The 13,327-nt window shown below is 37.4% G+C and overlaps 1 protein-coding gene across 1 annotated transcript in view; it reads left to right on the forward strand.

Annotated features, from left to right (window-relative positions):
• The window catches only part of MTX2 (metaxin 2), a 67,019-nt gene that overhangs the window by 8,970 nt on the left and 44,722 nt on the right, over nucleotides 1–13,327 (forward strand). The window lies entirely within an intron of this gene.

Below are 13,327 nucleotides of genomic sequence, written 5' to 3' on the forward strand. Positions count from 1 at the left end.
TATACTTGTACTGATTTTCCCACACTATCATGTGGCTATTTGGAGAAGGTAAAATCATTTTATCTTAAATATTTAGAAAGGGAGATAATGTCTTAGAAGTCATGGGGTACAGTTTAAAAACAAATATAAAGTATGTTTCATTACTTACTGTTTTGGATTATCTTTGTATCATAGGTAAATGGCTTTACTGGTCTGCATTTTATGAAAAGATTATGGTAAGCTTTGAGTTTAGCTAGCATACTTAAATCATTTTTCTCTTGGATTCCTTTTTTCCTCATTTCCTGAATAATGTAGTAACTGCCAACAGACCAGAGTTTCTGATGGAGGTATGCCATTGTAGTTACTGGGTTCCAAATTCTGGAGGTCAGGGAGCAGTAATGTGGTCAGGAAGCTGGAGAGTGAGATTTCAGGAAGGTAAAGTTTCAAAGTAATGGATTAATAAAATGGAACTGACTAGAGGGAAGGTGAAAATACCAAAATCCATGCCTGAAGCAGTAAAGTGGGGTTTATAAATGTGACATGGTCAGGAGTCTGATTTAGATGAACAGAGGGAATTCTGAGGCTTCAGATGGATTAATATTTAATTCTGTCTTTAATGATAGACCTGTGACTAATAGTAACTATTAAAACTGAAACTGTTCAGTTATTATTGTAGTATACAAACCACACCACAGCTTAGGGATGTAAAACAGCCATTTTATTATGTTCATGGATTCTGTGGGTCAATAATTCAGATAGGCCACTGGAGAGATTTCTTGTTTCTGCCTCACAGTGTGTGGATACTCACATGGAAGGACTCAAAGGCTAGGGATGATCCGATAGCTGGAGGCTAGAACATCTAGAAACATCTTCACTTACATGTCTAAGAATTGCCGATTAGGAACTCAGCTGTGATTGTCTTCTGGAATATTTATACATGGCCTCTCCATGTGGCCTGGACTTCTTCAGAGCCTGGAGGCCATAGAGAGGTCAGACATTTAACTCAGTTCTCCAAAGGCATATGTTCAAGCCACCAAAGGAGAAGATATATCACCTTTTATGACTCTGCCTTGGAAGTCTTGAAGCATCACTTCTTCCATATTCTGTCAGTCACAACAGTTACAAGTCTGCCCCAGATTCAAGGGGAGGAGATTTAGCTTTCACCTCTTGATAGGAGGATGGGGTAGGTGGGGTGTTGGTGAGGTTCTAGAAGAGCTTCTGGGACAGGATATATTGTTGTGGCTGTCTTTAAGAAATATAATATGCCACGGTAAACAAGGTGGTAATAATACTGGTGCAGAGGGATCAGCTGAGTTTAATTAAATCTGGGAACTGACTAGTCCCATTCATGAACTAATAGAGGTTCTAAAATGAGGTGGGGGTGGATGGGATGTGGGTGTGGGTAGAATGGTGTGTAAAGGTGGTAGGGTGTTATTGCACATTACAATTATCTGTGGAGCTCTCTAAAGCCATGCTTGCATTGCATGGCATTTCTCAAACCTCATCCATGCACTTGCACACACATTCCCTTTTTTCTCACCAAAGGCCTGTTATGTGTGAAGGTTAAGGACAGCTCTAGGGCAAGGATATTTTCAAAACCTACATAGATGATTGGGTGTATACCTCGGTTAGAACCATTAAACAATTTGGAGCGAAAATGAGTTTATGAGTTTTTACTGTTGAATTTAGTACACATTTTTGTTGAGATGTTAATTTTGTTTGATGATTTTATTTCCAGAGTTATAGCAACTTTTTGCTGTCAGATATTTTTCAGGCTTTAGATAGCAAAAGACCTGCTTGATTTCCTATAGAATATATTTGTTAGGTTCAGTACTTAATTTGTGCTGGGTCCTCTGCTAGGTGCTGGGTTACATAGAAGAGCAAAACAGTTCTTACCTTTGATGAACTTACATTCTTATACAGAACACATCGATTGAAACGGATAATTTCTTTCTTTCTTCCTTCCCTTTTTTTTTTTTTTTTAAATTTTAGAGAGAGGGTTAGTGGGAGAGAGGGGCAGAAGGAGAGAGGGAGAGAATCTGCACTGACAGCACAGAGCCTGATGTGGGGTTTGATCTCACCAACTGTGAGAACATGGCCTGAGCTGAGATCAAGTGTTGGATGCCTAACCGACTGAGCCACCCAGGTGCCCCAGATGACCATTTTTAAAAAGAGAATTCAAATCTTGCAGCCCAATTATAAGGTTCATATCTATGCATGATCACATGTAGTTGACCTGCTTTTTATTGGAAATTAATGACAAATGGCTGATTGTTTTTATAATGTGACAAAGTCTAAACATGACCATTTGAGAAGATGACACGTGCACTTACTAAGAAAGAATGGAAGGTTTTAAATTTAACTTGTATTCGCTTTAGCTTCAGTTATTGGCTTGTTGATGCTGTGCATTAGTCTTCTTGACCCTTGTTAACCTCCAGAAGTTTGTTAGTTTTATGAAATTGATTCTTGAATGCCATTTTGAAATTGATCTCCAGTTTCACATAGATAGATTTAGATGGTTCATGTTCAAGTCTCATAATGATGAACTTAATTTTACTTTCCTATTGATTGCATCTAATGGAAAAACTATCATTTAACCACGTTGGTTCCAAAATAAGTGATGCTTCGGTTCATTAATCTTAAAGGCTTACTCTGGAACACTGTAAAATTGCAACATGTTAACTAAGGCATGTTTTAAAACATGACTTTAAGCCAAATGCGCAAATACTTAAGTAGAATAAGATGGACAGAAATCTTGAATAAAGTTAATCTACATATAGCCTCACTACCACATTCTGACATTCTGAGGCAAATGAATGAAAGAGGTGAAAAGAACTTAATCTTACATTAGGTGCATTCTGTGTCTCAGGGACGGTTTTTTTTTTTTTTTTTGTTTTTTTTTTTGTGGTATTTACAGACCATCTGCATCAGAGTTCCTGGGATTGCTTGTGGCATGTTTGGATTCTTGGTCCTCATCTCTATATGGTATCAGAATTTCAGAGTTTAGGGTTTGGTGGAAATACATAATTTTATGAAGCTCCACAGATGATTCTTACGTACTAAGGGTTGAGAACCACTGTTGTAGAATGATTATAGTTGCTTTAATTCTAATATTTAATTATTACCCAAGAATGTTTATTTGTAGGCTGTGTAAGTTGTTAGCTAATACAGCTGTGTGTTCACCGACTGGAACCAGACTACCTGGGGTCAGACCCTGGCTCTTAACACTTATTCACACTGTGACTTTGGGCAAATTATCTGTGCTTGTGTCTCAGTTTTGTAAATTAGGGATAATAGTAATAGTAATAGTCTACTTAATAAAGTTGTGAGATAGTTAACATGCCAAGCACTTAAGTGCACAATAGACACAGTAAGAGTCTTAAAATTTCGTTTGCCTCAACTTTATTGAAGTATAGTTTACATACCCTTTAAAGTGTACAATTCAGTGATTTTTTTAAAAAATATTTATTTATTTATTTTGAGAGAGAGAGTGCGAGCAGGAGAGGGGCAGAGAGGGAGAGAAAGAATCCCAACCCAAGTAGGCTCTGCACTGCCAGTACAGAGCCTGATGTGGGGCTCAAACTCACAAACTGTGAGACCATGACCTGAGCCAAAATCAAGAGTCAAGACGCTTAAACGAGTGAGCCACCCAGCTGCCCTTCAGTGATTTTTTTTAAAGGATATTTACAGAATTGTGATTATTACCACAATCTAATTGTGGACCATTTCCATCACTCCCAAAAGAAATCCCTTCCTCATTTACAGTCACTTCCTATTCCCAGCCTGAATCAACCATTAATCCACTCCCTATCTCTGTAGATTTGCCTATTCTGAACATTTCAGATAAATGGAATAATAGTTTGTTTTCTTTAGTGACTGGCTTCTTTCACTGGGCATAATTCTTTTGAAGTTCATCCCTTTTGTAGCATGTATCAACATATGGTTCCTTTTCATTGCCAAACACTATTCTTTTGTATGGGTATGCCGTATTTTGTTCATCCATTCATCCGGTGATGGTCATTTGGGTTGTTTACATTTTTTGACATTGAGAATAAGGCTGGTGTGAACATTCATGTACAAGTCTTCATGTGGATATATGTTTTTTTCATTTCTTCTGGGTGCATACCTAGGAGTAGAATTGCTGAGTCATATGGTAATTCTGTGTTTAACATTTTGAGAAACTGCCAAACTTTTTATATTCCCACCAGCAGTGTGTGAGAGTTCCAAATTCTCTACATCTTTTAAACATTTTTTATTTTGTCTTCTTATTCCGCAACACCCCCCCCCCCCGCCCCGCATCTTGTTGATTATAGCCATTCTGTGCCTGTGAAGTGGTATCTCATTATTGTGGTTTTGACTTGGATTTCTCTAATGACTAATGATATTAAGTATGTTTTCGTGTGGTTGTTGTTTATTCATATATTTTCTTTGGAGAAAAGTCTCTTCAGATCCTATGCCCATCAAAAAAATTGTGTGTTGTTTTTTTTTTGTTTGTTTTTTTATTACTGAGTTGTAAAAGTTCTTTATTCTGGATATCAGCTTTATGTGTCTTGGAATCTTAGCTGTTATCACCACCATCATCATTATCATTACCTACCTAGATAGAAGTTTTAGGTAGTGTTTGACCAGAACTGACTATGAGTTTTCTTGAATTTTCAATCTGTTTTGCTTTCTGTCCTCTGCTTTCTGAATGGCAGGTTATTAGAACCCATTTGCCTTGGATAGTAATTCTCCTGTATCATTTATCCATATGCCCTCACTTTGGGTCATTTTAATTGCCCCTGTAAAAGAGATCCCAGAATGCTCCTCAGCCCCTTACACCATGTGAGGACACAGCAAGACTGCAGCAGCTAGAGTCTCAGAAGAAGGCCTTCACCAGAGCCTGACTATGCTGGCATCCTGATCTTGGACTTCCAGCCTCCGGAATCGTGAGAAATTTCTGTTGTTTGCAAGTCACCAGTCTGTGGTATTTTGTTACAGTAGCCCACAGGGACTAAGACAGTAGCCTTACTACTATGTTACAGAATGCTTACCTGCCAGTTTTTTCAGGTTTGTGGAAATGACACCATGGCACTGCACTTCTTTGTTCTCTAACATGAGCCATTTTCTGACATGAACATCGATCTCTGACTTTTGAGGTGATGGGACAATGGTTTTAAACTCCTTTTATGGGAAGGGTCACTTCCTGCTTACACATCCTGTGTAGTGTCATTAAACATCCCCTATGAAACAGTAGCTCAGCGACATTGATATTTAATACTTTCATGATCAGTATTTTCTGGGATGTAGTGTTGTCTTTGAACTGTACTATAGTCTGCAGGTTAAATTGCTGTTAAATCTAACACATAGCTCTTAAAATTCTAGTTTTGATAAAGTCCCATGGCATCATACTTTAAACATCTTAAAAATGTTTTTTATTTTATTTATTTATTTTTTTTTTACGTTTTTATTTTATTTTTTTGAGAGACATAGAAAGACAGAGCACAAGTTGGGGAGGGGCAGAAAGAGAAGGAGACACAGAACCTGAAACAGGCTCCAGGCTCTGAGCTGTCAGCACAGAGCCCGATGCATGGCTGGAACTCACAAACCGTGAGATCATGACCTGAGCCGAAGTCGGACGCTCAACTGACTGAGCCACCCAGGCGCCCCTTAAAAATGTATTTTAAATGAAGGCTTTATATCATAACTGCCTGAAACTTGATAGATGTCTGTGGTGATATCATGGAGATCATCAGCATAATATTTATGTCAAACTAGTAAACTTACTTCCTTCTTTCTCTGTGTGTCTTGCAGTAACTTGTCCATGTTTATGAGCTGCCAAATGCTTTTTTGAGTATTTTGTTATCTCAGTATTTGCATTCATACCTTTGGCAGAAGGCCATCCAAATTTAGAGACAGGGTACACATGTTTCTTACTCCTTTTGTATAACACTGTCTGAATAGTCGTAGGAAGCTGAAGAGATGACATACAGGAAGGAGCTTTTGGAATTTAGTTGCCTAAGGATATACTGGGTTTGACTTCATTAGTGCACAAATGATAGGGTTGTGTAGAGTTATTATAGCATTAATCAATTTGATGGATTGGAAATATGACAGTACAGAAGCAGCATGTAATATTAGTGCCTATTATTCTACAAATTATGTCTTCACCTACATTCATATGCCAGAAGAGTCATGTTGTGCATTAAGAATGCAGAACTTAAAAAATAACAGAGGGCACTTCTTTCCATGGCCCCTCTCTTGCCCTCTTAGATGAGATCATCAAGAGATGTTTATTAGGTCATAGCATTTCCATACCGTGGAATAGTCTGTATTGAATGGCATAGATAAAACATTGCCCCTGGAGTGACCCAAGTTGATACTTGGGAGAATAATTTACCTGCAGGTAAATATAGCATCTGTAAGAGACATAGGGATAGCTATATGTGAAGTTATGGACCAGTAGTCATTTCTCTAAAAGTTATAATGGACTAGTAGTAAAGAATATTGATTTTTTTGTTGTTATGTTGTGTTGGTTGATAAAGCTTAAAAATAGTAGATGCTTTAAACGTAATTAAATGAGAAGCAAATATGTATTTTGGGGGGCTATGGGTATTGTTTTACCCTGTGTACATTTCTAACACTACATATGCTTTCGTTTATTTTATCTTACGGCTTTCAAAAGTCCCAAGAGTATGTATCCTCTTTTTTTTCTTTTAAACTTTGTTCTCTTCCAACATAAATACTTAAAGAATGGAGAAAATTTCTTTGAAAAATTTAAAAACACTCATTTTGATAAAAAAGCTTACCATTCCACTGAAGACTGAAACTTGAAGAGGCATCTCCTTTGCTTCTGGTAAAAGAGGCACTAAATATAAAATAATCATGGCAGTTTTGCCTCTGCAGAATTTGAGAGTAGGTAAAAGGCTAAGTAGGTAAAAGACTTTTAATAATGTTAATCGGATAGAAACTTAGTTATGAGGTGCTCTCATATTTGCTTTATTTCTAGATTTTTTTTCTTTATAGAATAGGAATATGTTTTTTCTTTATAAAAATGATAAAAAAAACTTTCATGGGTCTTTTGCTAGGGAATAAGAAGTCATTCTGATTTTAGATAATTAATGTCGGCCACTAAGTACCTTAGAGTAAGTTATTGCTGTTATGAAAATGATATAGTAGTTTCTTATTGTGAAAGAATTTCTGAAAGGTAGGTAGTTTTACTTTGAAACTGTTGTAATAAAGATATTAGCTTTAATGACACTCAGACAAAAAAATTAAATTTAGCTTAATTTGTATTTCATATTTTGGCCACATTCAATTTGGAGCAATTGAGAAGCCAAGTCTTTAATAAATAATCTTAGGACCATAGGAATTTTTTTGTATTCTAGGAACTTACTGCTTAGAAAGATAAGGTATTGACATAATAATAGAATAGAGTTGAAAGTAATATATGATATAAAACAAGTACAAACTGTTATGGACAATATAGATAAAAGAAAGTAGATTTGTTCAGTGCAAAAGCCTTTTTGAGGTAGGTGGCATTTAAACTTGGTGTTGAAAAAGGTGTAGGATTTGGGTATTTGTGGTGAAAGGAGTATTCTGTCCAGAGGGGAATAAGTTGAACAAAGTCACAAAGGTGAGAAAGCATGAAGTATATAGCAGTAAGTATTCTGGTGGGGTATGAGGGTCTTGTTACCACCCCCCCCCCCACTCCCCCAGTTAATTTGTGTGTGTTCTTTCCAACCTTTTCTCATAGTCAAAAAAAGATGATTTCACTAGAATAGAGGACTCTTCTTTGTTCAAGTGGATGTGAGCAACTGGGTTCCCTGCTGAAATGTCAAATAAGTAGTTATTTAATTAGAGCAGTTGTTTTCCAAAGTGGAATGGCGTGTATACACCCTGTGTTATGTAAGACAATCCTTTCAAGTATAGGAAGAAAGTATTGGAGCTTGGACTTCAATTTATTTTTTAATTCTGTTTTCTTTTTTAATGTATGCTTTTTAATGTGCGTGATTTGTTAGCTTAGGAATACCAACCATATGATTCCTATATCTGTTTGGACTTGAAATATTTGGACCTCAAATATTTCATCGATTGGGGTTAGATTTTAAAAAGTGGTAATGCCTGGGTTAGAGTTGTAGGATGTGGAAAGGGGAATACTGAGATGACTGGTCAGATAACTGAAGGCCTTTGGTTTGTCTTAGGAATGCTACAACAGGAATATCAAATGGGAACTATATATTTGATATGAAACAAAGAAACAAATTTCCAGGTTTAGGGTCAGTGCACAGGTAAGTTTATAGAAGTAGATTCTGCCAGTTATTTAGGCAGCTGCTTGATAGTTTTGTATTTGGGTTATTGATTGTAGTATTAAATTTACTTGGTAAAGTTTTTTCTTTTTGGCCATGTTTTGTAATTTCTTTATCTTGTCTGCTGCATTCTTAACCCAAACAGTACAGAATAATAACAGCGCTGATAGTGGTAATAATAAAAACATTTATTCAGCCAACATTTACTGATTGCCTATTAGGTGCTCAGTTCCAGGGATGAAGTAGTGAGCAAAGAGCAGAAATGAACACTGGATTCATGGTGTTTATGTTCTAGTAGGGGAGATAATCAACCAGGTAGTCCTCATATCAGTGTAAAAATGTTATCTTTGATAAGTGGTACAAAGGACTGTGCGTGCTATTCAAGCTTGTAAAGAGAGTATTTGCACTATTTGGGGAGGTCAGTGAAGACATCCCTGAGGATAGGACTGGCAACATAATGTGTAGGGTCCAGTGCAAAATGGTAACATGAGGCTCCTTGTTCAAAACAATACCAAGACTGTAATAGCAGCGTGTAATAGACTTAAAATCAAGCATGGAGTCCTTCTAAGTGCAAGCCATGTGCAGTTGCTCAGGTAGCACGTCCAGGAAGCTGGCCCGAGATCTCAGCATGTGTGAGCTGAGCCATACTAGGAGTGAACGATAGTGCCAGGGCAGAGGAAACAGCACAAATGAATCTTTGGGTCAGGAAGGAACATGGTGCAGTCAGAAGCTGTCTGAAGGCCAGTGTAGCTGGAGTGTAGAGTTGGCAGAGTGGAGTTATGATGAGGCCAGAAGGCAGAAAGCCAGAGAGGTAGAGACGGTGATATGTAAGGCCAAGTTGAGGATTCTGATCTTTATTCCAAGAGCCACATCAACCATTGATGTGTGTTAAGTATAAAGTTTACTTTTGAGGCACAGATAATACCAGTATCTTGCACCTTGATAGCATTGGACAGCATTCTCTCTCAGTCCCCATTTCCTACCAAACTCTTTTTCAGAAGCTTTGAGTTTTACCTTCTGTATTTATTCCAAGGCTAGCCTTTCCCAAAAGTAAGTTTAAAAAGGCAATGAATTCACACCAGGGAGTACTTTTGGTGGTAGAAATTGAACATAGCTGGGGCGCCTGGGTGGCGCAGTCGGTTAAGCGTCCGACTTCAGCCAGGTCACGATCTCGCGGTCCGTGAGTTCGAGCCCCGCGTCGGGCTCTGGGCTGACGGCTCAGAGCCTGGAGCCTGTTTCCGATTCTGTGTCTCCCTCTCTCTCTGCCCCTCCCCCGTTCATGCTCTGTCTCTCTCTGTCCCAAAAATAAATAAACGTTGAAAAAAAAATAAAAAAAAAAAAAAGAAATTGAACATAGCTTGGGTGAGTCGTGACATTTTACTCACTATTGAATTAGTCTATGGTCTAAAACATTTTAGGTCGATGGAAGTAAAACCAGTAAGAGATGAAAATGTTTTATTATTAAGATGTTTCTTTTTAAATGCTACAGATTTTTAAGGTCTGTTGTCAGCACCATAATTTTAAATTCTTAATTTCCCTCTCATTTACATGTGGTTAGGAGCAAGGGGTGGATATTGACTTGTCTAGCCTTGGGAAAGATGTATAGGGAAAGCTGTTGCATTTTTGGGCTTTGTCTTTCAATAATGGGTATTCTCAGTAAAAAAAACCTCAATTAATATTGCCCAAACCAAGGAACAGCCATTCATATTTGTTATGTGTCATAATAATGTTCGTGATTCATGGATTTACTTATGAAGGCAGTTAATAGAGTTCATTTCCTAGAAAGATACCTGCATGGTTGGATTGTAGATCCATTGCCATGCCACACAACTTAGAATTTTCACTTTTGGCACTCTATTGAATAACACTCTAGGTATTTCTTCTCCCATGTCATGTTTAAAATGTAATTATTTGAGCTGGTTCCGGTGGGAGATGCACTTAAATCAGTGATGTTTGTATACTTTGAGTTGCTCAAGGGTGAGATAGGCAGTTGATCATTTCTTGCATACTCTACCATTTCTTGCCTCCTTGACCACGGATATATTAGAATGCCAGGCTGCTAAACACGCGCGTGCGCGCGCGCACACACACACACACACACACACAGAGGCAACCTATTTGCCTTCTCTTTTTATTTTATTTTATTTTATTTTATTTTATTTTATTTATTTTTTTTTCCCAACGTTTATTTATTTTTGGGACAGAGAGAGACAGAGCATGAACGGGCGAGGGGCAGAGAGAGAGGGAGACACAGAATCGGAAACAGGCTCCAGGCTCTGAGCCGTCAGCCCAGAGCCCGACGCGGGGCTCGAACTCACGGACCGCGAGATCGTGACCTGGCTGAAGTCGGACGCTTAACCGACTGCGCCACCCAGGCGCCCCTTGCCTTCTCTTTTTAAATGAAAGTTTCTATTTGTGAAGATAACATCAGATGTTTTGGCAGAGTTACTTTTTAGAGTTTATTTTCAACAGTAGTTTCTGAGTTGGAATGTATTTTGTATCATGGATCAATGAAAAACTTCCAGTTTTCACCCCTTCACCCCAGTTTGCATCTTTAGTTCCTTATTTATAACAGAGATTTTAGTATTTGTAGGCAACTTCTTTATTTTTATTTGTAGTCAGGTGTTATGTCTCAAGATTACTTTCACAAATGTCTGTTGTATTAGAACTGGAGAATTCATGGTGGTGATAATAAATTAACTGTTACCTGGAACTACTACTGAACACGTAAATTGCTGTTCATATGAGAACTCTGCAGTTTTGCAGTGTAGTTAAGTAGCTTCTGAGTAGTCACAGAATACTTAAATTATTTTGAGTATATGCTTAGTGCTAAGTGTATGTTATTCCATTGTTTTGAAAAGTAATCTTTGTTTAGTACATGTAAAACCCAGTTAATCATAAGTTAAAATAAACCAGACTATTTAATTAGCACACTCCATGACTTTAGCCTAGTTGATAATGTTAAGTTCAGTAAAGCTTTGGTTAGCCTGAGTGTTTAGGGAATAGAATGGTAGGTTTAATCAAATGTCTTTTTTTCTTTCTTTCTTTCTTTCTTTCTTTCTTTCTTTCTTTCTTTCTTTCTTTCTTTCCACAATTACTATATGCAAAACATGGTACAGAGTAACATATAAATGGGACATATCTGTGCCCTCAAGAAACTTAGTTTCGGCGTCTTTGAAATTTTTGTAGATGTTCTGCTTTATTGCTTTAATAAGATTAAGATGCATATAATTGAATCATTTTTTAAATAATTGAATCTTCAATGATGTAGGATCTTATAACGAATGAACCTCATTTTATTGTTTCTCATATAGATGTAAACAGTGTAGGTGTGCTGACCATACAATTTATCCTAAAAGGTTATTTTTTAGTAATTTGCTTATGTCAGCTTGTTTTTGTTTCCCTGACTTTTATTTTAAAAACACTGTTACACAGGTTAATTGGGCTCTTATTGAAATTTTACTTTGTTAAAAGTTTTACAGTAACATACAATAAATATTTAATTTTTACTGCTTTTTGGTATCTGAGTTGAAATTCAGTAGCTTTTACATATATATATAATATTATGAGCAACAGCATACAAAACTATGTATGGTCCATTATTTGCTTGATGATTTCATGGTATCATTCCTAAATATGAGTTTGATTTTGTATAGCCCAAACCAAACCAAAAGTAGCATTTATAATTTATAATGATACTGTGTTTTTCTTTTCATTCTGAAGTATGAGTAAAAACAAATTAAAGCGTTCCTCCCTCCACCCACACTCCCTGGACTGTTTAGTGCATCTTAAGGAGAGGTTAAGAATTATAGTCAAGCCTGGACTCAGGCCTAACATTAGTTTTACTAGTAGCTTTATTTTACAGTGTAGGTACTGCTTCATCATGTTACACCACTTTATTTTTATGGAGTGGTGGTGGTGGGTTCAAGGCAATGGAATGTTCTAGAATACAGTAAGATTCTTCTGTAGGTTTAAATACCACCAGCTTATAAGGAAAGATGCATAGCCTGAAAGAGATATATTTGATTCTTTCATACAGTGATGTCTGTTTAAAACTTTACTTTCTTGGGACGCCTGGGTGGTGCAGTCGGTTAAGCGTCCGACTTCAGCCAGGTCACGATCTCGCGGTCCGTGAGTTCGAGCCCCGCGTCGGGCTCTGGGCTGATGGCTCAGAGCCTGGAGCCTGTTTCCGATTCTGTGTCTCCCTCTCTCTCTGCCCCTCACCCGTTCATGCTCTGTCTCTCTCTGTCCCAAAAATAAATAAACGTTGAAAAAAAAATTTTTTTTAAACTTTACTTTCTTAAAAGTTTACAGTAAAATATTATAAATATTGTTTCACTTTTTTTCGATAGTGAATCAAATTCAGTATCTTATAAGTAACATTTTGGGATGTCTGTTTTTTGGAGGCTAAAGTAATAGCATATAGGCTGTTTCAGTTTTTAAATTTTAACTTTTGATGGCTAAAATGAACAAATCAGGAGACTATAGATGCTGGAGAGGATGTGGAGAAACAGGAACCCTCTTGCACTGTTGGTGGGAATGCAAACTGGTGCAGCCGTTCTGGAAAACATTGTGGAGGTTCCTCAAAAAATTAAAAATAGACCTACCCTATGACCCAGCAATAGCACTGCTAGGAATTTACCCAAGGGATACAGAAGTGCTGATGCATAGGGGCACTTGTACCCCAATGTTTATAGCAGCACTTTCAACAATAGCCCAATTATGGAAAGAGCCTAAATGTCCAACAACTGATGAATGGATAACGAAGTTGTGGTTTATATATACAATGGAATACTACTTGGCAATGAGAAAGAATGAAATATGGCCATTTTAGCAACATGGATGGAACTGGAGAGTGTTACGCTAAGTGAAATAAGTCATACAGAGAAAGACAGATACCATACGTTTTCACTCTTATGTGGATCCTGAGAAACTTAACAGGAGGCCATGGGGGAGGGGAAGGGGGAAAAAAAAAGAGGGAGGGAGGCAAACCATAAGAGACTCTTGAAAACTGAGACTAAATTGAGGGTTGATGGGGGGTGGGAGGGAGGGGAAAGTGG

Source organism: Herpailurus yagouaroundi, unplaced genomic scaffold (assembly GCF_014898765.1).
Source record: "Herpailurus yagouaroundi ecotype Mexico unplaced genomic scaffold, PumYag 140, whole genome shotgun sequence".
Taxonomy (NCBI): domain Eukaryota; kingdom Metazoa; phylum Chordata; class Mammalia; order Carnivora; family Felidae; genus Herpailurus; species Herpailurus yagouaroundi.